The sequence below is a fragment of the Podarcis muralis genome, chromosome 5 (assembly GCF_964188315.1).
Source record: "Podarcis muralis chromosome 5, rPodMur119.hap1.1, whole genome shotgun sequence".
NCBI lineage: Eukaryota > Metazoa > Chordata > Lepidosauria > Squamata > Lacertidae > Podarcis > Podarcis muralis.
The window spans coordinates 80,410,283-80,432,929 of NC_135659.1; the positions used below are offsets into that span (position 1 = coordinate 80,410,283).

At 43.6% G+C, this 22,647-nt stretch overlaps 1 protein-coding gene across 4 annotated transcripts in view; it reads left to right on the forward strand.

The window, feature by feature from the left end:
• The first annotated feature begins 15,347 nt into the window (after positions 1-15,347).
• Positions 15,348-22,647, forward strand: part of EYA2 (EYA transcriptional coactivator and phosphatase 2) — a 124,386-nt gene continuing 117,086 nt past the window's right edge. Inside the window, exon 1 of one of the 4 annotated variants that reach the window (XM_028735102.2) lies at positions 15,348-15,476. The gene's annotated coding sequence lies outside the window, so the exon portion shown is untranslated. The other 3 variants (XM_028735104.2, XM_028735101.2, XM_028735103.2) reach the window with 3 other exon arrangements.

The window sequence follows — 22,647 nt, forward strand, 5'->3', positions numbered from 1 at the left end:
AGAATCACTCAGAAGGACATTTCCTGATTGTACCACTTCAGGTTGCAGGTGAGGGAATCACAGATTTGAGTCTTTCATCTTAAAAATATACAGTAGTACCTCGGGTTACAGACGCTTCAGGTTACAGACGCTTCAGGTTACAGACTCCACTAACCCAGAAATAGTACCTCAGTTTAAGAACTTTGCTTCAGGGTGAGAACAGAAATCGCGCAGCGGCAGAGTGGCGGCAGCGGGAGGCCCCATTAGCTAAAGTGGTGCTTCAGGTTAAGAACAGTTTCAGGTTAAGAACAGTCCTCCGGAAGGCATTAAGTACTTAACCTGAGGTACCACTGTATATCCCTAAATGCAGAAAAGCAGCATGTCAGTGAGAAACTTTTAATCTAGAATAGGTTTCCCTAACCTGGCACAACTCCCACCTCCTTGACATTTAGCCATGCTGACTAGGGGCTGGTGGCAGTTTCAGTCCAACAACATATGGAAAGCACTGCATTGGGGAAGGCTGGCCTACCAGCTTCACCCCTGAGGTGCTATTTTTCTATATGCATGGAGTATTTTTCTGAGGGTATTTATCTGGAGGGTACCATGTTGGATAAGTTACAAATGAATGGTTATATATTTATAGTGCCTGTTCTCAATCTCTGGAAAATTTTATAATTTTGGATTATTAACATACTGAGTGAAAATACTCTAAATTGCAGACTGGGTAATCCACGTCCATACATTTCTCTCTCCACAAATACAATCGTGTGTGTGTGTGTGTGTGTGTGTGTGTGTGTGTACTTGCATACACTAATTGGCATCTTTACTTCAGGGACATGAGAGCTGTGATCCTCTGGCTGTTGCTGGTCTCCAACTCCTATCAACTCCAGGCAGCATTGCCCAATGGTCAGAGTTGATGTGAACTGGAGGAGGGCAGGTTCCTCATCTCTGTTTTATGGGGAAACAGTTGTAGGCTGAGCACAGTCATTTGTTAAGGTTGCTGAGAATGGTAACTCTGTGAGGGGTAAACTACAGTTCACAGGATTCGTTGGGGCGCCCCATGTCCTTTAAAGGTGGTTTAAATGGATGGCATGGATGTGACCAACTGACAGGAGACAAACCATAGGTGACATCAAGTGAGGTAGTTTACACTGCCTGCTCCACAATACTTTCACGAGTTCGTCATTTGGAAACGTTTCTTTCCATCTTTGAGAGAAACGGCAACTTTTCAACTGCGCCCTGCCCTTTTGAATTTCTTGAGAGATAAATTTATATAGCCAAGTTAGAGATATTATGTGTGATGTGAGATGCTCAGAAACAGAGAAGGGAGGAAGGGAGGTGTGGGCTGAGATGTCTTCAAGCATATATATCATTAAAAAGAAAAAACTTCACACTTAACAAAGACAGTATTGTTCGGAAGATAGGATCTACGTACCGGCATATTAATGTTCCAGCATTACCTCATTAAAATTGGATTGAAGTGCCGACGCACCACGTTTTTACAATATTGTTGGCTTCTTCACGCTACATTTTGAACTATTCTAATACCAGTTCAAGCAGAAAGCTCGTTATTTAGTACAGGGAGGGGGGATATTTTTCAAACCAAGGGCCACATTATGGACAACCTTTTGAAGGCTGCATGCCAGAGGTCAAAGTGGGTTGAGGTACATGTGTGACTCTTACCTTTTTACAGTAAAAGTCAGAGGTGTATATGTAAGTGTCCCACAACCCCACCCCTCCATGCAAGCAACAGAAATTACTACAGTTCAAGTGTCCATCGACCATCTCAATTTGACCAGAACATCCCGGAATTACAGAAGCCATCCCAGATTGGATGTTCCGTTTTCGGCGCCGAGCTCTCGCGCAAATCACCTGCCTCCCGTGAGAGCTCAGCACTGAAAGGCGCGCCTCTTTTGAGTGAAATACGGCGTGTGGACTGGAAAGAGTCCCTAGGGTCACATTGCGAGGCCAGGAGGGGCATATTCAAACCTCTAAACCTAGTCTGTGACAAGGAGAGCCTTTTCTACAGAATCTCACAGGCTCCGACTCTTCACTGCACTTTTGTCCTACCAGAAAAATCCAGTCTTATCCCCTTCATCAAACTGTCCTCTGATTTAAATGAGGTTGCTTGTCATGGCAGATAGGATCTGATTCTGCCAGGGTTGAGGGGGGGGGACCTCCATTATCAGCAGCGAGTGAATGAGATTAGCTACAGCCCATTGTCTTCCCACTTCACATTTCCAACATATGTTCTCTCTCAGCCTAGCCGCCGATTCCCACCTTGTAATTTTTAATAAAGACACAGAGAGCCTGAGGGGACAAATTACTTGCCTGTATTCCACATGCTTCAGTGCTTTCAGAGGAAGAGTCTGGAGGGGGTGGTGGTGAGAGAATTAAACAACACTTTGCTGGGTGGGTGGGGTGGGGAGGCTTTTTGAAAACAAGAGGGGAAAGATACGGTGATTTGAGTAAAGTTCATCTTAAGAGCAAAGAGGGGGGAAAGCAAGTGGGGAAGTAGCTTGCATGCCTCGATGGAAAACGATCAGGACTGGAGCTGACTTTCAGAACCGGCACTTTAACAAAAGAATTGTTTTTCCATAACACGGACAAACACCTTGGTCTTCCAAAAACCAAAACCACTATAACCCCAGAAAAACCGTTTCTGCTCTGCAGGGCCTCTCAGGTCCAGAGAGGCCCAGGCCAATTCCAGCCTCTGAGGCCCCTAACCCATATTAAAAATGACGAGTCAACACAGAGAAATAAAATGAGGTGCACTCACACTCCTTCAGTATCCAAAAGACGCTTCCTTGCTTACTTCAGAGCAAGAAATAAAAGTGATCCTCAGGAGACCATGTCTGAGAACTCAACTCACACATCGAAGAGGATAAATTTGGCCAGTGGAAATGCCTTGGATTCTCATATATTAAGGCTGCAATCTTCACCCCACTTCCCAATGAGTAAGCCCCACTAAATACAGTAGAATCATAGAATTGCAGGGTTGGAAGGAATACCAAGGGTCATCTAGTCCAACCCCCAGCAATGAAGGAATCTCGACTAGATCATACATGACAGATGGCCATCCAACCTCTGCATAAAAACTTATAAGGAAGGAGCGTCCACCACCTCTTGTGGGTGTCTGTTCCGCAGTCAAACATCTCTTGCTCTTACTTCTGATTAGACATGATGAGGGTGGCACTGTAAATTGCTGTGGTGCTGTGGGTTAAACCACAGAGCCTAGGGCTTGCCGATCAGAAGGTTGGCGGTTCGAATCCCTGTAGTGGGGTGAGCTCCCATTGCTCGGTCCCTGCTCCTGCCAACCTAGCAGTTCAAAAGCACATCAAAATACAAGTAGATAAATAGGTACCACTCTGGCAGGAAGGTAAATGGCGTTTCCGTGCGCTGCTCTGGTTCACCAGAAGCGACTTAGTCATGCTGGCCACATGACCCGGAAGCTGTCTGCAGACAAAGGCCAGCTCCCTCGGCTAATAAAGTGAGATGAGCACTGCAACCCCAGAGTCGTCTGCGACTGGACCTAATGGTCAGGGGTCCCTTTACCTTTACCTATGGCATGTTAAAAATATGTTTTGTGGGAAAGGGCTTCCCTCTCCCTTCACTCCCAATTTTGACCATATAGCGATAGGTTTTGCATTTTATCTGCAGCTATATCCTCTCTCAATCTATCCTGTTGATTAAACCTTCCATGTCTAAGCTATTATAATCCCCTCATTGCCGCTTGCATGCTGAGGCTATATTAATCACTCGCTGTATTGCCATTTTACAGAAAATTGAGTGTGCCGTTTCAAAGCTGCCAAAGGAGTGTACTGTATATCAATCACTGGTTTTCTGGTTACAAACATTTGTAGTTCACATGAACTTGCACTGTGATACATTCTTATATCATTATGTTCTTAAATGCATGACTCAGTCCACAATTACCAACTTACTGCTCAACTCATTTGTTGTGGTATGTTCATCCCATGGCTTCAGGGGAAAGTTGGACACATGCAGGAACCATCACAAAACCACTTGAGTGCAGCAAACATCCAAATTCACAGTCCTTCGTTCCCAGGTCCCTATCGATAATCACATTGTAAAGCAGGAAACTAAGCAAGCACCCCATTGAGTATTATTTGAATTAGAGTGACCAAGAAGTTCGCCTTTGTTTTTTTTTAAAGAGTTTTGTGAGAAACAGATTCCCATTAAAAAAAATTCCAATGTGCCCAGACTACGTGCTACAAAAGAGTGCTCCATATTTAAGCTGTGGTAATACGAGCAGGAACTATGTCCAGCTGTTCAGAATCTATATTGCTTCCTAGGCAAAGTTTCTAAAGACTTTCCAGTCCTTTAGAATAATAAAAATGATGAATAGTCTTGAGCTCTGTGAACCAAAGGTTTTGAAGTGTAACCTGCTACTTGTAATGTACTCAGTAGTTGTGACCTGTATTATATTTACATTATGGTCCACTGCAAGTAGACAACAGGGGAGGGGGCAGGGGAGGCAGCCATAAAATTAACCGAATGAAATGATTGCTGCATAAAATAATTGGAGCAATTGCGTTAAAATTCTCCGTTATGTTTTCTGAGAAGCAGTGCTTTGAGTTTTGTAAAATTTTCAGAACATGATTTGAATAGAAATGTAACCTATCCTGTTACAAAAACAACAACTCAGCATAGAAAATGATTTTTCCTATCTCGTTTCTCCTCACAAAACTGTGGCGCTTGTCCCACTTTTCTGAGTAGTAAGAAGTTCCAGGGTTGTAACTCCTTCCCTCAATTGGGTTCCTTTGGAAGGAGGTCTCTGGAAGTAATATGGCTACAAAGCATTTTTGTTTATTTACTAATGCACAGGTTGGACATAGCTGGAGGCACAGCTCAAATGCACCAACAGATAGCCAAAGTCTATTGTACCCACGTCAGATGCCTAGAAAGAGGTGGCCCAATGCAGTTTTCCCAACTCCCTCTGTCTCTGGAACTCTTCGAGTCTCTGACTCCAACTGCAATCCATACTCCTCTTCTCCCAGATAGCCTGGCCCAACCCTCTGCGGCAAGGCAACTCACCTACTCTGACCGGCACTAAGCCTCCTTCGCTCCTATGGAAACACATCGTTGGAACACGACTGACTGTCAACACTCCTTTGTCAGATCTGAGGTGCTGGTCAGGTATTGCCTCAGGGCAATCCACAATCGTAGCCCCTACTCACAGAAAAGAAATCTGATAGGAAGTTTATTAAGAATTCCATTTCACAGACAGTAGTCTGAGTCTAATACAGCAGTGAAACTTGAGAGTCAATATTATAGGCGAGAAGTATTCAGATTTGAACCAAACAGCCCTTCAGACAGAGGGACAGAGGAGTCTGCCTTACATTGAGTCAGACCATGTGTCCTTTTAGCTCAATATCCCGGCTGGTGGTGGGTCTCCAGTGTGATCTCGCTTTTACCTGGAAATGCCAGGGATAGAATTTGGGGACTTCCTCATGCAAGACAGATGCTCTACCACTGAGCTGTGGCCCTTCAGAAATCCAGATCAGGCCATCCCCACAACAGTTGCTATTTCCCAAAAGGAAAGCAACCATGGGCATCACTACGAGTTTCCCTCCCAATGTAAACGTACAAACAGAAGAGTTTTGGGAGAGTGGGATCTTTAATGGGAGTGTAGCGGTGCAACAACCGCAGCAATTAGCACAGAAGTGGAAACAAGAGGAATTACTGACAAAGGAAGAATGGCAATTGAAATTAATGGAGTATGCAGAATTGGCCAAAATGATGGGAAGAATCCGAGAACAGCGCGACCAGAAGTTCATCAAGGACTGGACTAAATTTGTAAATTATTTGAAAGACAATTGTAGTCAATCAAACACATTGGTGGGATGGCAAGAAGCTTTGTAAGGAAAGGTATAAAAGTCACTGCAGAGAAGAATAAGAAAATATGGTGCTTTGATGTTTTTTATTTGAAAGCAATGGTTAAGTAGTGAAAATGCAGAAATTTGAAATGAATGATAGAAAATCATAAGGAAGGTTTGAAGGAAGTCATGGCCCTAAAAAGCCAAATTGTATAATATAAGAGGAGAGATTGTAATGGAAAGCATTATTGTAAAATTAATAAAAATGATATGGCAAAAAAAAAAGGGAGTGTAGCAGGGCAAAGTGTTTAAGCCCTTCTCTCCATATGCCATAGCACTGATCCAGATACACTCACGGCTGCTATTTAGTCAGGAGAATAATAATAATAACTATTATTATTATTATTATTATTATTATTATTATTATTATTATTATTTCTACCCCACCCATCTGACTAGGACTCAGCTAGGTACCCTGCCCATACGGGCCAGTCTTGCCAGACTCTAGGGTTGTGCGCTCATCTCACTCTATAGGCCGGGAGCCAGTGCTGTCCGCAGACACTTCCGGGTCACATGGCCAGCGTGACAAGCTGCATCTGGCGAGCCAGCGCAGCACACGGAACACCGTTTACCTTCCCACTAGTAAGCGGTCCCTATTTATCTACTTGCACCCGAAGGTGCTTTCGAACTGCTAGGTTGGCAGGCGCTGGGACCGAACGACAGGAGCGCACCCCGCCGCAGGGATTCGAACCGCCAACCTTTCGATCGGCAAGTCCTAGGTGCTGAGGCTTTAACCCACAGCGCTACCTGCGTCCCTAGGACTCAGCTATACAGATGCAAATAAACATTTTAAGTGTGTAGTAAAGTGCATTATACAAATGTGACACTAGATGGCGATGGCAAGCTATGGCAAATTTGATATAAATTTTTCAAAGCTTTTTTTTTTTTTTAAGCATTTTCACAACGTTTTTTTTATATGTGTGTAGATTCCACCTAGGTTGCCCTAGCCACTCTGGGGGGCTTACAACATCATTAAAACACAACAAACACCAAACATTTTTTTAAAAACTTCCCAATACAGAGCCGCCTTCAGATGTCTTTGGAAAGTTGTGTAATTGTAATCCCCTGATGAACATCACATCTAGTTTTCTCTCAGATGTATTGATTATAAATGAGTTTAGGACTGAGCTAGAAAAATGCATCACTACCCCAACTCTGTCTGAAAGCAGTAGGATGCGGGGGGAAGGATAAATACACACACTTGTTTGCTGTGTATATTCTGTCTAAACCCTTGACTAAATTATCAGATGATAATGTGTATTATCCCTCTGTATTCCTGCGGCACTTTCACCACATCTGACCACTACCTGATAGCCATTATGCCACATATTTACAGAACATGCATACCATGAAATTGGCCCTGGGCTGGTTTCATTTTAAGCTGGCCCAGGGGCAATTTGGGCCGTGTGAAAGTATCCAAAGAAAGAGAGAGCATATTTGATCAGTTAGTGATGAAAAGCTCAAACATCCATCGGATGCAGGGATTTTTAAAAACTTTTTCTTTTTTGCGTGTTGTGTTAATGATTGGGAGCCATATGTTTTAAGAACAGCATCAATAGTATCAGTAGCTACAGTTCTCCTCTCGGATTACTTTTTACTGCCTGCCTAATTTTGAGCTTTAATGGCTAACATGCATTTTGTTTATGAGTTACAAATGTTCTGAATTTGACGACAGCAAAAAAAGCAAAGCAACAAAATGTTTAGTCTCTCTTCCTCTGCACTGAGGAATCAGTTCGCAGTTTGTGTGTAGTGTTATGTTCTTATAACCAGATCATTTGTGTGTGTGTATTTGTGTGTAGTGAGAAAGAGTTATGCGAGGACCCTGTGATTATTTATGGCAGAGTTCCCTCCCTGCCATGGTTGCTTTGGGAGTGAACAGAGGACTTCAACCCAGATCAGCCCAATACATTCTGCTGCCTGGGGTGAAATGCAAGATGGTACCTCCCTCCACACATTCCACATAGAGAAGTCAGCCAGAATGGCCATTACTCTTACTTCAACCCTGGCAACACAATGACATCCTTCACAACACCTGAGAACAGCAGGCCAGCTAAAGGGTGCAGGACACATGGTGCATATATTGTAGCTTTGGACTTCCAACAGAAATGAGCGGCCAGTTTTGGAAGAAGACAAGGGGTTGTTTTGACACCCCATAATGTTCTCTTTGATGGGAGTCTCTACTTGGTAGAGATCCTCTTCTTCTTTCCCTTTGGGCCTGTCTGGCCTCTCAGACAGTCTGCACATGGAGGCCACAAGCACTTAAGAAATGTCTTCCTTTTTCTCCCTGGTGGAGAAAACCAGTGGGGTGTAATGGTTAGAGTTCTGGACTCCAACCAGGGTGAATGGGCTTCAAACCTCCACTCAGCTATGAAGCTCACCAGATGATCTTGGGCCAGTCACATACACACTCGGCCTAAAAAGGTAAAGCAAAATGGAGCCCTGACCATTAGGTCCAGTCGTGACCGACTCTAGGGTTGCGGCACACATCTCACTTTATTGGCCGAGGGAGCTGGCATACAGTTTCCAGGTCATGTGGCCAGCATGACTAAGCCGCTTCTGGCAAACCAGAGCAGTGCACGGAAACACCATTTACCTTCCCACTGGAGTGATACCTATTTATCTACTTGCACTTTGACGTGCTTTTGAACTGCTAGGTTGGCAGGAGCTGGGACTGAGCAACGGGAGCTCACCCTGTCGTGGGGATTCGAACCACCGACCTTCTGATCGGCAAGTCCTAGGCTCTGTGGTTTAACCCACAGCGCCCTCATTCTTGTGAAAACAAAAGGGGTGGGGGAGATCCTCTGGATTTGTTAGCCGAGGGAAGAAGCATTCAAAGGGTAGGATGAAAACTGCTAAAACCAACACACAATCTCAAACAGAGGGCTGTTTACAACAGCCCACTCTGTTGCGCAAAACCATCCTGGGAAGAAGAAGAAGAAGAAGAAGAAGAAGAAGAAGAAGAAGAAGAGGAGGAGGAGGAGGAGTTTGGATTTGATATCCTGCCTTTCACTCCCTTTAAGGAGTCTCAAAGCGGCTCACATTCTCCTTTCCCTTCCTCCCCCACAACAAACACTCTGTGAGGTGAGTGGGGCTGAGAGACTTCAAAGAAGTGTGACTGGCCCAAGGTCACCCAGCAGCTGCATGTGGAGGAGCGGAGACGCGAACCCGGTTCACCAGATTACGTGACTACCGCTCTTAACCACTACACCACACTGGCTCCACACCTACTGGCCCACACTGATGGTCCACTCAATGTTGGGTCCATGAGGTATATGGACCTTGAGGATTGGAAAGAGCTGGGGCCATCCCACTAATTCCTTCTTGTGTTTGTTATACACGTGGAGGGATTTCTTGAGAACAAGAAAACTGAACAAACATATGTGATGCTCTTATAGGAACATAGGAAGTAGAGTCAGACCCATTGGTCCACATAGCACAGTATTGTCTCTGTTGATTGACAGTGGCTGAACAGGGTTCCTGGCAACAGACTTTCCATCCATGGAAATTCCAGAGATTGAACCTGGTATGTTCTTCTGCATGCAAGGCAGATGCTCACCCACTGAGCTATGGCTATCTTTCTTTGCTTTTTTTAAAAAAAACCCAGCAGAGTGCTCAAATTATGGCAGTGGGAGAAAGCGGGGGACTTAATTTAATCTAGCATCCTTATCCCCCAGTGCCTCCAATTTTAGCTAAACTATGCCTGCAAGCCTTCTAAAAGTAGCACGTAAAGGAGCAGCACAGCAGTAAGGAAGTCACCCTGCCCCCGTGTAATTCAAGCACCGAGTGAGCTTCAAATTCTAGAAGAGGGAATGCTTCTTTCAAACTGGATGCCACACGCATCATAAGATATCCACAAAAGGTCTTCCCAGACGTTTTGCATATTTGTTGTGGGAAAACCAACATGCACACAAACACAATCCAGACATGCATTTGGTTGTCCATGTTGCATAGTTTGGTTGTTACTTAATTTGCACTACAAATAACACCAGCGAAAATGTGTGATGAATGGTGGAAGTCGCTACAGGATGCACCAACCGTACGGAATGCTTGCAAGTACTCTGCACCTAATCATTTTCCCGCGTGGTACTTTGCCATATGCATTTATTTCCCTGGCATCTAGAATCTCCTTTAGACAGCATGTTCTTTCAGGAGCAACAGCACCAAGGGATTGGTCTTCCTTCCTTCTTTCCCCCTCAGGAGTAAATAAAGCGCCAGCGTGGCGGATATATGACCCATCCAGGATATTGTGAGAGAGATCTATATGACTGTTTTGAATGCTTTCACACATGTACACCTCATGCACACAACTTGCATCTGATGTTTAATGAGAGGCAGTAGGGCCTACGGAAATGAGCGTAGCAGGACTGAGTGTCTAAGGAATGCAGATTTAAGGCTGATGCTTTGTCACCTTGTTTTCAAACCGCTGTCTCTGTTCACATGATGGGGAAGCATTCAAGAAAAACAAGAACACCCCCTTGATGTCTCTTGGGGAGGCTCTGGTGTGCCTCTTTGAAGCAACTGAGACATACAACACTGTGGGGAGAACCCCACATTTCTGTCCCCTGCCCCCCGCCCCTGGGCTCCACAAAAGATGAAGGTAAAGGAAGCCGCAGGCTGTTGAAGCATGTATTTGGGATCCCTGAGCATGGATTAGTTACCTCTCAGTGCACTTTAGCAGCCTTTTGTCAAAGTGGTTAATGACTGGCGTATAAACCTGTTTTTAAATCCTCAAAACATACTTGCTGAGGCCTCCCACTTCAAATATGTTACCGAAGGGGAAAGGGAGAATCGCCGAGCCAACCTGCTGAAGACATAACTGCTACAAAGGATTACGGCACGGTGATTATTTTAATCCGATGCCTTAGCTGTGACCTGTTGGATGGGAAAGGAATTCCACCACCATCCTCAAAGCTGAAGGCCTGTGTCCCAGCTTCCTACAACTCCTCAATATTTACCTTCCCTTTCCACAAGGGCAAGGCAGTGGTGGACTTTGGGCTCTCAAATTTCAGCCATGTCCTGTGCGACACTACAATTTGCCGCCATCCCTGCCTCTTGCACCCAGTTCTAGAGCATTTTTGTGGCGTCCCCTGCAGTGTGGCCCCAGTGCGGACAAACCAGTCACACTATCCTACAGTCGCCTCTGGACAGGAGAAACCAAAGCACTGACTTGGGTACCGCAAACTTCAGCCCAGAGCAACTAAATGAAGTCAGGTGTAAAAGGAGCTAGTTTCTGCGATGGCAAGTAGCAGTAAGGCTGGTTGCAGAAGGAATTGAAGGCAGCTCACAACTGCAAAAATAATAGTAAAAGTACTGAAAATAAAGTAAGTTTCCTGGAACACAGAAGAATAAATTAAAGACCATCAAATAAAATGGTCAGGTGTTTTGGACTACAACTTCCATCACTAATGATTGGCTATCCTGGGTGGGGCTGAAGGGAGTTGGATTCCAATGACATCTGGAAGTTGGAGAAGGCTACTCCAAAGGATCTCGAAGCATCCTCTATGGATGAAGCCTCAATTATAGTTGCAATATTGGATTAAGTTATGGCATCTCACGAGGCAGCTGCTCATTTGCATATGGCAATTAATTTAAATGTATGCAAATCTACAATTGCCCATGGTCCGGAATTAAAGCTGAACAGCCCCCATGAGTAAGCTAACCTTGCCGAAATAATGAATGAGGAGTTGGATTGGGTTGCAACTGCGATGTCTCCTTTGGCCACTGCTAATTTGCATGCCTTAATTCATTTAAAATACATGCAATTATAACGTTGCCTATAGCCTGGAATTACAGTTGAGCCTTTTGAAACCCTCCAGCGGCCAAGTGTCGAGAAAATAGAAGCAGATGGCTGAGATCCAGCTGCAAGTCAACCTGAGAGTGAGTGGATTAGGGCTAAAATTCTAAAAAGAGGGGGAGGGTACAGGAAAAGGGGGAATGGGAGTGGTGGAGGGTTGGCTTTTACTCACAGAAACTAATAGATCTCCATATTTGGCATTAGAAACCTTTTTTTTCCCCATTAAGTCACATAAATTTATAACCCTGGGTTCCCTCCCCCAGTATACATGGCCTGCATATATTTGCCTGTTGAATCTTTGGGTGCTTCTGGTGTTTCCTTGTGGCCTAATGTCATTGTGGACTAGGCTCATGCTATTCTATTCTACCAAGTGAGCAGCTAGCCCTCTGGTTCGACAGTGTTCTTCTATGTCCTGGTGCTTTGGTAAGGTCACCAAAGGCCCATCACGGTAGCCGTCTTTTCCTAAAAACCCATTGTAGATGGTAGCAGCTACAGATGAAAAGAGAGGTGTACTTGTGGCAATTCTACAGTACTCTTATCCTAAGAATCATTTTGAGAGAGAGTGGTGGTCCACCAGGAGAATATCAGGGCCACTTGGCTCCTTTCCCGTTCCCACTGCTGCTGGGCTACCAAGAGCTAAGCCATGGTTTGGCTTAGTGTTACATCTGAACCCAGGCTTGTGATTTACTTCCTCCTAAGAAACAATGAGGGACGCGGGTGGCGCTGTGGGTTAAACCACAGAGCCTAGGACTTGCTGATCATAAGGCTGGTGGTTCAAATCCCCGTGACGGGGTGAGCTCCCAATGCTCCGTCCCTGCTCCTGCCAACCTAGCAGTTCAAAAGCACATCAAAGTGCAAGTAGATAAGTAGGTACCACTCCGGCGGGAAGGTAAACGACATTTCCGTGTGCTGCTCTGGTTCGCCAGAAGCAGCTTGGTCATGCTGGCCACATGACCCAGAAGCTGTCTGCGGACAAACGCCGGCTCCCTCGGCCAATAAAGCGAGATGAGCGTCGCAACCCCAGAGTCGGTGATGACTGGACCTAATGGTCAGGGGTCCCTTTATCTTTACCTTTTTTAAGAAACAATGAGCAGCAAGCTAAGAACAACCTTCGTTATAGATCATGGTTTGTTTGGAGCAAGATAAACTACAACCCTGGTTTCAGACGTAATACTAAGCCAAACCATGGCTTAGCCATGTCCTGGTAGCACATCAGGAGTCAGAAGGAGCAAAACAGCTGGTATTTCCCTCCATGAAGCCTTGCTCCTTCACAGTAATCCATAGTTTGGCATAACGTTATGTGCAAGTCAGGCCACTGTCTTCCATATTCATTTACCTGTCTGCTACAGATCTAAAAGCCAAAAAAGCTTAATACATTGATAGTTTTTAAGCTATACTTGCTACTATTTTGAGAATTGCTTTTTTTACTTGTTTGAATAATTGTATAAACTTATTATTATTATTATTATTATTATTATTATTATTATTACACCTCACCCTTCACCTCAAGGATGCAGGGCTTGTTACAACAATTTAAACACAATATTATAAACATCTATAAATACTATCACAGAATTAAGATGATATGGTTATATTAGTAGTATAGTTAATATTAGTACTATGCTCTGGGACCCTATGGTGAAGGGCAGATAAGAAACCACACACACAGGGATCCAGTTTTATTTTTGTATTGCATGTCTGCTCTGCCCATCCATCTCTTTCTCCTCCTGCCAAAAAAGAAAAAAAGAAATCAGTGGTGGCCCTGTGCTACAAACTGCAGCTTACTAGGATACAGATCACACAACCCACCATATCTCATTGCATGAAGAGACCCCAAATCTTCAGAGAAATGATGTGAAGGTCACACAGGTAGGATTATGCCAGAAGGTAAGTCATTAAGAAATGCTAGCCAGTTCTTAAATGATGGTGCGGGGGGCCTTTGTCTCCTTTTGGACACATTTGGCATTCGGCTTGTTCTGATAGGACTTGATATAGCAAAACCAGCTGCCCAGTTACCATAAGGCTTGGGTTGCATTGTCAGAGGCTGGAACGAAACCTTACAGTTGGCTGCATTGTATTAAAACATTGTATTCATCTGCTTTTCTGTGGTCCCTGAGGTTTCAGGAAAAAAAAAAAGTCTGCAATATTATCTGGGATAAAACTATAAAACGGATGTTGTTTTCCTTTTAAACAAATGGTTATTTTTCACAGGCAACATGTCTCCTCAGACAAGTTTACATCAATTAGAAAGGAAATGAAAGAATACCACACCACAGAGAAATGTCATCACCCTTGGACCAATTCCCATAAAGTCTAACATATTTAAGAACTGGGGGAAGACGTGCTGATCAGCACTGAGGATAGATCTGAACATGTTCCTAACACACCCGAACCACTCTTAGCCTGTCCTGTAATGCAGCACACACTAATGGCAGTTGACATGCCCCTGATCAAGCACTATGGAAAACCAACAATTTCTGCCCCCCCCCCCCAGTGTTCTTGTATGTTTATTATGGACACATTTGGGCTTATGACACAGGAAACCACCTGTATTCTGAGCACAGGTATTTGCATGTACATATATACTCTACTTGGTCAAAACAACTGAGCTCATAATCGACAATATATCTCACTCTCTTCCTCTCTAGGAGGTAAACACTGATATAATGAAGCCAGAACCAAGTTGTCCGTTGTTTCTCAGTATATATCCCATCACACTTGCCCTTGTCGTTGCAGACCTGTTCTCTGTTGCTATAGAAGGGGCGGCGGCTAGAATTAATGAGCGGAAACCACAGGGAAGCAGATTTTGGTTGAACATTAGAAGAAAGTTTCTAATGGTTAAGAGCTGTTCATCAGTGGAACACAGACTGCCTTGGGAGGTGGTGGGCTCTCATTGTTGCATCAGTGCTCCTTGTGCATGTAATTTTGTCCATGGCATGCCACTGGCATCAAAATGCCAACCTATATGTTTTCCCCATATTTCTCATTTGCAGGGGAAATCTTGAGTGGCAAAACAAAAACCTGTCACAAATGGGTCTGCATGACACTGTTTGCCAATTAAGCTCTTCTCTGGAAGCATCCAGACTCTACACTGGGTGGGGAGCTAAGACTTAGATGGCCCACAAGGTCCCTACCATCTCTAAACTTATTATTTGACACGTCTTGCAGAGTGTTGTAGCCACTTCAGGTTCTCCCTGGTGTGGTGGAAAATACGCTGACGATGGTGTGCCGGCGGCCACACAAGGCAAGGACCAAGATGCAGTCTTCCCAAACTAAGAGCGCCTTGCTCAGGCTCAGCAGCCGTCCTGAAGTCAACGGGAGATACAGTATTTCCAAGTAAGGCTGTAGTCATGTGCACACTTACTCCGCAGCAAACCCCACGAAACTCTTAACTGAAAGCTGAACAGCTTGCAATGTGATTAGGATTGTCAAGGTATACTGGGCAACATACCTTGACTTTAAAACTTCAAGGTTGCAAACCTAAGTACGGTTCCTAGGGAGCAAGTAAGTCTCGTTGGAATCAAGGAACATTGCCGAGCTTTGCGCGCGCACTGCAAGTCCTGCTGAAATAAATAAGAGTTCACTTTAAAGAAAGCGACCTGCGCTGACGACTTAACGTGGAACGATAGCATTTAAAAAGCGGGTGGCGCGGTGAGGGGGAAACTAGCAGAACAAATCTGCAAGTGAGTCGAGCTGGCGAGTCCGCGCGCTAAGCCCATTCTTCGACGATCGCCTGTCTCTTGCGCCATGTAACCAAGCGCAGGCTCCTGGAAATCACTCCTCGGGTTACAATTCGGCGCAAGGTAACGGGAGATGTTCTGTTTGCAAGCAACTTTACCAAGTGTAGGTAGAAAGAAAGTTTCGCTATTCTCCCTCCTCCCAGACCTCCTTGGTTAGAATATAACAACTCGCCGGTGTGTCTCTCTTTCCCTCGCCTCCCGCCCTCTCCGTCCCTCCCTCCCCCGTTCACTCATTCGCTCTTTCCTGGACGCGCGCACCCTCGCCGGCCGCCTCTCCCCACCCACCCACCGAGGACTCCTGGGCGCGCGTGTGCGAAGGAGCCGCTGAACTTTAGGTAAAGGGCAAGGTAAGGGCAGAGCGGCAGCATCTTTGCTCCTGAGTGGGCATGTGCAGACCTCGCGCGCACATGCTCACTGGCGCGGCGGCGTGAGGAGTTTGCTGGGCACGTTGCTCGAAGGGGAGCGGACGGTGCGCGCTTTCCCGGCTGCTGCGGACTTCTCCAGCTCGGAGCGGCAGCGGCTGTCCGGAGCGCAGGCGGCCTCGCGCGCTCCTTCTTCTCCTGGCGCGCAGGCGGCTGCGGGGACAGGAGCCCGGCGGCGCCAGACGCTCTGCGGCAGCTTGCGGTGAGTGGACGGGACCCCCGCCCCGATGCAGTGCCCTCCTCCCTCTTCTCTCCATCGCGCACCCCCCCCCCCCGGTTCATGATTTTGGCAAAGGGGCGCCGGGTGGAGGCGAGCGATGCTTTGCGCACTTGGACATCCCCAAGCGCATTCACTTGCCCGGGCCGGGTGGGGTGGAGGTTACCGGGGCTGGGAACGGTCCTTGAACCTCCCCAATGGGACATTTCTTTTCATGGAGGCTTCGGCGGGGGGGGGGGCTGCTGCCTTAGATCTTAAATGTTGGGTGACATCTCTCCCCATTCTTGGTGAAAGGATAAAAACGCGCCCCTTCTTCATACATCAGCTCGCGTTCTCTCTCCTTTTACGCGTTCTAAGTATTTCAGAACTTAAAATCCACGCCCGTGTGCGTGTGTCTATACATGCGTGTCCCAGGTGGCTTTGGGAAGCGGGGTGGGAGGCTCTGAATATGTTTTATGCCGTTGTAGCTCAATAGTGGTTTATGTGTATAAGGATTTATCTCTCTCTCCCCCCCCCCCGCACCTTGTTTACTATTCAGTGAGGAGGGTTTTCTTTTTTCTTTTTTATTACTTTACATATCTATCCACTTGCTGTGGAATCTTGACAGATCCTTTCTCTCTCTACTCACAGCATTACTTTGGGGATTGCAAAAAGATTATTATTATTTTGTCAAACGTTTTCTGAGAAATTTTTGTGTCACAACATATGGAGAGGTTTCCCCGCGTGTTGAATGGGTCTGCAAGAGCCTTATCAAACCTCTTGCCTTATTTCGAGTAGGTGAATGCTGATTCTCTGTCTTAATCACTAGTTGAGTATTAGTGCATAGTTTCGGGCATTTCATCAAGTGGAGTGGATATAATGTAGGCATAAGAGAGTTTCAGTTGTGTGTGAAAACTGTGTATAGGTAACCCACCAGTGATGATAGAAAATGTTTATTTCAAGAAAATTAACATGGCAACGAAGGAAAAAAATACACAGTTTGTTACACCATGGATAATTATATTTATTTAGCTATCATTAGAGAGATCGGTGCTCCTGTTTTTATATGTTCTAGATGGAATGTTTTGAACACCCCAAATATTAAGACCTTAGTAACGCTGCTATAATTGAAAAGGTGCATGTAATGAATGTTATTGATCCTGTAAATGTGGCATCAATCATAGCTTTACATCTGTTTCAAGTTTTTAATGTGTGCATTATTTAGCAATCGCCACACAGAGGAACACCAGTGAGCAAAAGTTCTCTGTTTTAAAAATGAAAATAAAGTTGCAAGTGAATGGGACTTTGCCCGTATAATGTCCTGGTGCTTTTACCAATGAGAATAGTATAATCTTTAAATACGGCATTTGTAATATAAGCTATGGATGCCATTTTGCTTTATTTTAATCCATTTTAAGATGATGATAATAATCCCAAGCATACAAAGTATGTCTAGATTTGTATGTTCTATCAACATTCAAGTTTAATATGATGGCGAGACTTTAAGAGGGAGAATGTAAAAAAAAAAGTCTTTATTACGAAAATGTAGAATTGACTTACTGTTTCAAGAAGAAAAGTTAATGTGATTTATACATATTAAATAAGCATTTAAGTGAGAAATTGAATATTTGCGCTCTGAGAAAGGCCCTTGAAGGAAGTTTATAGTGTACAGATTGCTGTGTTTCTCGGCCAATCTTTATTAGATTGATATGCTCCTTTTGGATTAATTACTGAACTTTCAAAATACATGTGGCGAACCAGTTTTCTATTGTTCTGTATCTGTTTTCTTGGAGGCAGTGCCAGGTGTATGCATCCCTTAACATTCTTAAAGCAATGGGCCAGGTTGTGGGTTCAATCATCTTGGTGCAAAGGTTTACAGGCAAAAGCATTTTGAATATCTCAAGGAAGTTACAGTGTTTCTTTCCTAAGCAGGGCTACTAACTTACATTTGACTTCCATAAGCTTCTGGGTGCTGATCCTGACAAGAGAGGAGGCATAGCTGAAGATGAGAATAGTTAAATACTAGTCCTGTTTTCCACCTGATGGTTTTCCCTGTTTTACTGTAGCACATAGATTTCCTTTAAGTTGGACTGCACCCCTGAAGCTTTTTCTTCTTTTTAACATAGAAGGTTCATATTTGCTTCGACACAAGCCATCCAAATTATGTGGGGTTTCCTCTCTCTTAATACGCTGTAAATGAAACGTAAGAATCTCAAAGCACAGCCGTTTTTTGACAGCACCAACTACATCCCAAGGACAGTCTTGAAACGAGATTTTCAAAGCTGGCAATGAAACAATAGAAGAAGCACTCCACACACCCAGAACAGTGCAGAACATAGATTCAGAAGTATCACAAATCAACACTGTGTCACAGGTCCTAAGGACTTCTGCGTTGTGGAAGGTGGTGTACTTTTCATATCGTTATTTTTCTCCTTGCATGGTTATTCTGGCTACATGGATCTGTAACATCACCACATGGGTGAAATGCTCTGGACCTGTAGTTGTGGTAAAGATGAAGACCTGTATAAAGCTAAACTTGAAGCTGCTTTGTTAATAATGGTGGTAAAGAAAATTACCAGTAAGAATCTGTGCCTGCCTTCTGGAGGGTTCTATTCTGATGACTCCATATTCCCACCTGAACATGTAACTGTGGCCGGAAAAGGAACACATCTCATTGGTGATTGGCATTTTAGACATTAGTTTAATGTGGTATTAGGCCTTGCTGCATTAACTTTTTTCTGGAAGCTTTTTATCTCAGGGCTTTACCTTTCATAATGAAGTATTTAAAAATAATACACATGTAAGTTTAGAATTGTATGGGGTGTTTTTTGTTTGTTTGTTTTTGTCTACTCATTTTTTGCCTACATAAACAGTGCAGTCCTGAACCAAAGTAAATCCCATTGAATTCAATGCGGCTTATTTCCAGTTAAGCTTGTATAGGATCACAGCCTTAGACATTAATAGTGTCCATCTCTCTGCTTACTGTCATTAATTGAATACTTGCATTGTTATTGGGCTGAGTTTCTGTGGCATACTCAATCTCATTTTCTCTGATAAAATTTGGTATTGACATGTCAATTCATGCTGTCTCTAGCTAGTGAAGCTGAAAGGTACTAATTACTAATCTTTCCTATAATCTCCCCGTGTAGCAAATTCATAGGCTGTGCCACTTAATGAGAAAATTGTTACCAGAATTATTATTATTATTTTTTGAAGGAACTGTGTTTTGGAGATTTATGTAAACCAGAAAACATAATTACATTTATGAGAAAGTGACTCCTTCCCTCCCCCAAAATAAATTAAAACAATTAAGGTTAAAATGAAGTAGTCAGTTTGCATATGCTGGGTGAAACTCAGCCAAAATAAGCACATTTCTGTGCCATTGGAGTCAATGGGATAATTAACTTGCCGTTGAGATCAGTGGGACTTAAAAATGCGTAGCTTTGGTTAGATCATGCTCTTGGTTTTAATGCACAGAGTGTAAACTGTAGCCAGATAAAAATCTTATTTATTTAGAAAAGGAAAAACACTAACAAGAGATTTACCCTTGAGGTAATTTGGTTGGTTGTAAAGGAATGTTTCAGATGCCTCTGACTACGCTGTGTGGTGGATAAATGAAGAGTTGTGCTGGTGGGGCGGGGGGGGGGACACCTGGAGGCTTTTTGGTTTTATCAGTTTATAACTTTAAAATAAGAATAAAGTAAAACAAATCTGCATAGATGTACGAGAGAACGTAGTTACTGTTATATTTTGCCTTATGAAACCGTAAAAGGATCACAACAGATTCATTGCCAGGTATAAATTATTTCAGTTGCGGTGGTTTTTCCAACTTTTGTTACCTCTTGTAGCTACAATTGCCATGTAACTAAATCTGAAATTATCACAAGCAGCTTCAAAAAAACAGTCTTTATATGCATAATTCAGTCCAGCAATAATTTCCCTTGTTTAAGTGTGTCTGTGGCTCCCACTCACCATTCTGTAAAGCAAAGTACAGTATTGCAAACTCAGCCAGATGCGAACAGGAATAAGAGCTAAACAAACAGAGAGTGATTAAGAGAGAAGAAATTGCCTTTTCTTGGTCTTCTCTTTACTTTCTTTTCTGGCAGAAAAGCCACCCCAAGTGAGCTTATCCCTTTTCAGTTACATTTATCTCATAAGTCAGTTCAGAAAACAACCCGAACAGAGGGCCACCAAAACGGATAAAGACAATGCCTAATCTTTATTTATAGATCTTAACTGTTCTAATGGTGTTTAACAAACACCCTGTTAATATCGGGTGAAGATAAATCCCACAATTAGGTGGCTGAAGGAATAACGAGAGAGCTGCATTTCAGCAACTGTACCATGGGAGCTTAGGTCAGCAGGCTGTTGCAAGAGAGGTCTAGTGGGATTCTTGCTGTAATTTTACAGGGGAAATATTAGAAAGGATTTATATCCTGAAAGCAGGGTGAAATCAATTAAATAAATAGAGGAAGAACAACTTTGCGCGGAAGAGTTCTAAAAACAATGTTTCTGAAAAGTTTTTGTTCATTCCTGCAAGGAGAACGCGGTTGGTTTCTGTTGCACTGATGGAAAGAAGAGCTGAGTGTTCACTTCTGAGTGTGAATGATATACGTAGATGAGTACTATTTGCCTCCTCTCCCTTCTAGAATGTTTTGGGGGATAAACTAGAATGTGAGGCTTCTTCTCCCGTACCTTTCGTGAAAAAAGAAGCAATATGCAGAGAAACATGCAGAGGGCAATGAGCAAAATGCTGGTATATAATAAGAGAGAGAACCTGCTTCTTCTAGGCATATGGCAGATGTTTCCTTTAGTTATAGTTGTAGTTATAGCATTGTACTGCCACTCTTTGTCATGGTTTGTGCTAATAACAAAAGAAGTGCATGGTTTTGTTTTGATATTTTTTTTAAAACAACAACCCCACCTAAAAACGTCATCTTTTGTGGACAACTATTCTATCCGTTATCACATTAATTGTGTCGTATGGATAGCATAGGTGTAGTCGACCCAGTGTATGTAAAAAGCTGTGATTTGTTTCTTCGTTTCTATTGCACGGTCATATGTTCTGTTCTTATTCATGGCCTTGTAAGAAGTCTACAGGGAGGAAGAAAAGAGTTGGGGGTTTTTTAAGAGTGTAACCAGAGCAACATTGTACAAAATTACAGCTGGAGTATGTTTCTCCCATGATTTCAAAACATTCTAGAATCTTGAAAGAGTCTTCTATCAGTAAGTTTTTGCCACAGAGAAGGCATGTTTAGCAACGTTCCGTTCTTAAGCTTTAATATTTAAAAAATGGGTGCAAACCAACTACAGTTAATGGAACTTTAAAATAACCCCTGTTAAGAATTTGCTTAATTCTTCCACTGAAATCAATGGGACTTCATACAGTACTTTAAACATGCCTTTGCTGAGCCAAAGGTATATTGTATAGGGTACATGTGTTTGAAATGCTACAACTCGTGAGCAAGCAAACCATGACAACACGAATGAGCAAATGTGCAGACTCGTGGTTTACTTCTCTGCAGACTACTGAAGAGCTGTAACCAAGGTTTGCCCTGTGTTTTATGGCGTGTGGTTTGTCCAGAAGAACTAAACCACAAGCCTGGGTTTAGATGACACACTTAGCAAAATCGTGGCTTAACATAGCAGGAGAATGACCAGGGGCAAACAAAGCAGACATAATCTCCTCTCCGGTAGCCTGCATGTTTGCTAATTTGTGCTAAACCATGGTTTGCTTTACCATCACATGCAAATTAGGGCTTACTGTGCCACAAACCCAGTCCAGGGTTGTGTTCCCCTAAAGCCTGAATTTACTTGTTCTTGAATGTGCATCAACAGTGTGCCAGGTGGTGGCCTGCATTTTTAAATACTAAATTCAAATGAGGCTGTTGCAATTTACTTATTAGTCTAGCAAAATAATAGCCAGGCAAGTATGAAACACCTGGCATCACCTTTTTGTCGAGAGCAACAAATGAACAGACTCTGGCCCCGGTGATTAAGTTACTGGTGTACAGCTTTTGCTCTCAGAGGGTTCCATGTGAACACTTTTATTTAATATGGACGGTGCTACCGTTTCAAATTGTACATGTTCTGACTGCTAGCACAGAAATAATCCTTTCAGTTTAGCAGTGCACACACAGAGTGTGCGAGGCTATGAGAAATGTCCCCGTTTATCGCTTCTGGTCCATTAACTTTACATGCTGGCTGATCTAAATGGCTAAGCCGGTTTTCTTTCCTATTCATGCATGCATGCTGGGAAAACACCCAGTGATATGGCATGGGATAATCTACCAGAAGTTCGCGAGCAATTGAGCGAGTTCCATTTATTTCAGTAGGAATTGCATAGAGCTACTTCCTGTTGGATTGGGCCATCGGAGAACACCATATTTGGTAGTTCTTCTGCATTTTGTATTCTGAAAAAGCCTGAGCTTAAATGTTGCTGTAACATGCAAGGATTTGTTTTGTGTTTATGGTGCAAATCTTTTGGTGGTTGTTTTTAATGAGATTCCCTTTGGCATCAACCCCATGGGCACTCCACACAGAAAGGTGGGGTATAAATTTTAAAAAAGAAACAATTTAAAACACCATCAAAACATCTAGCACTTCAAGACTGCAG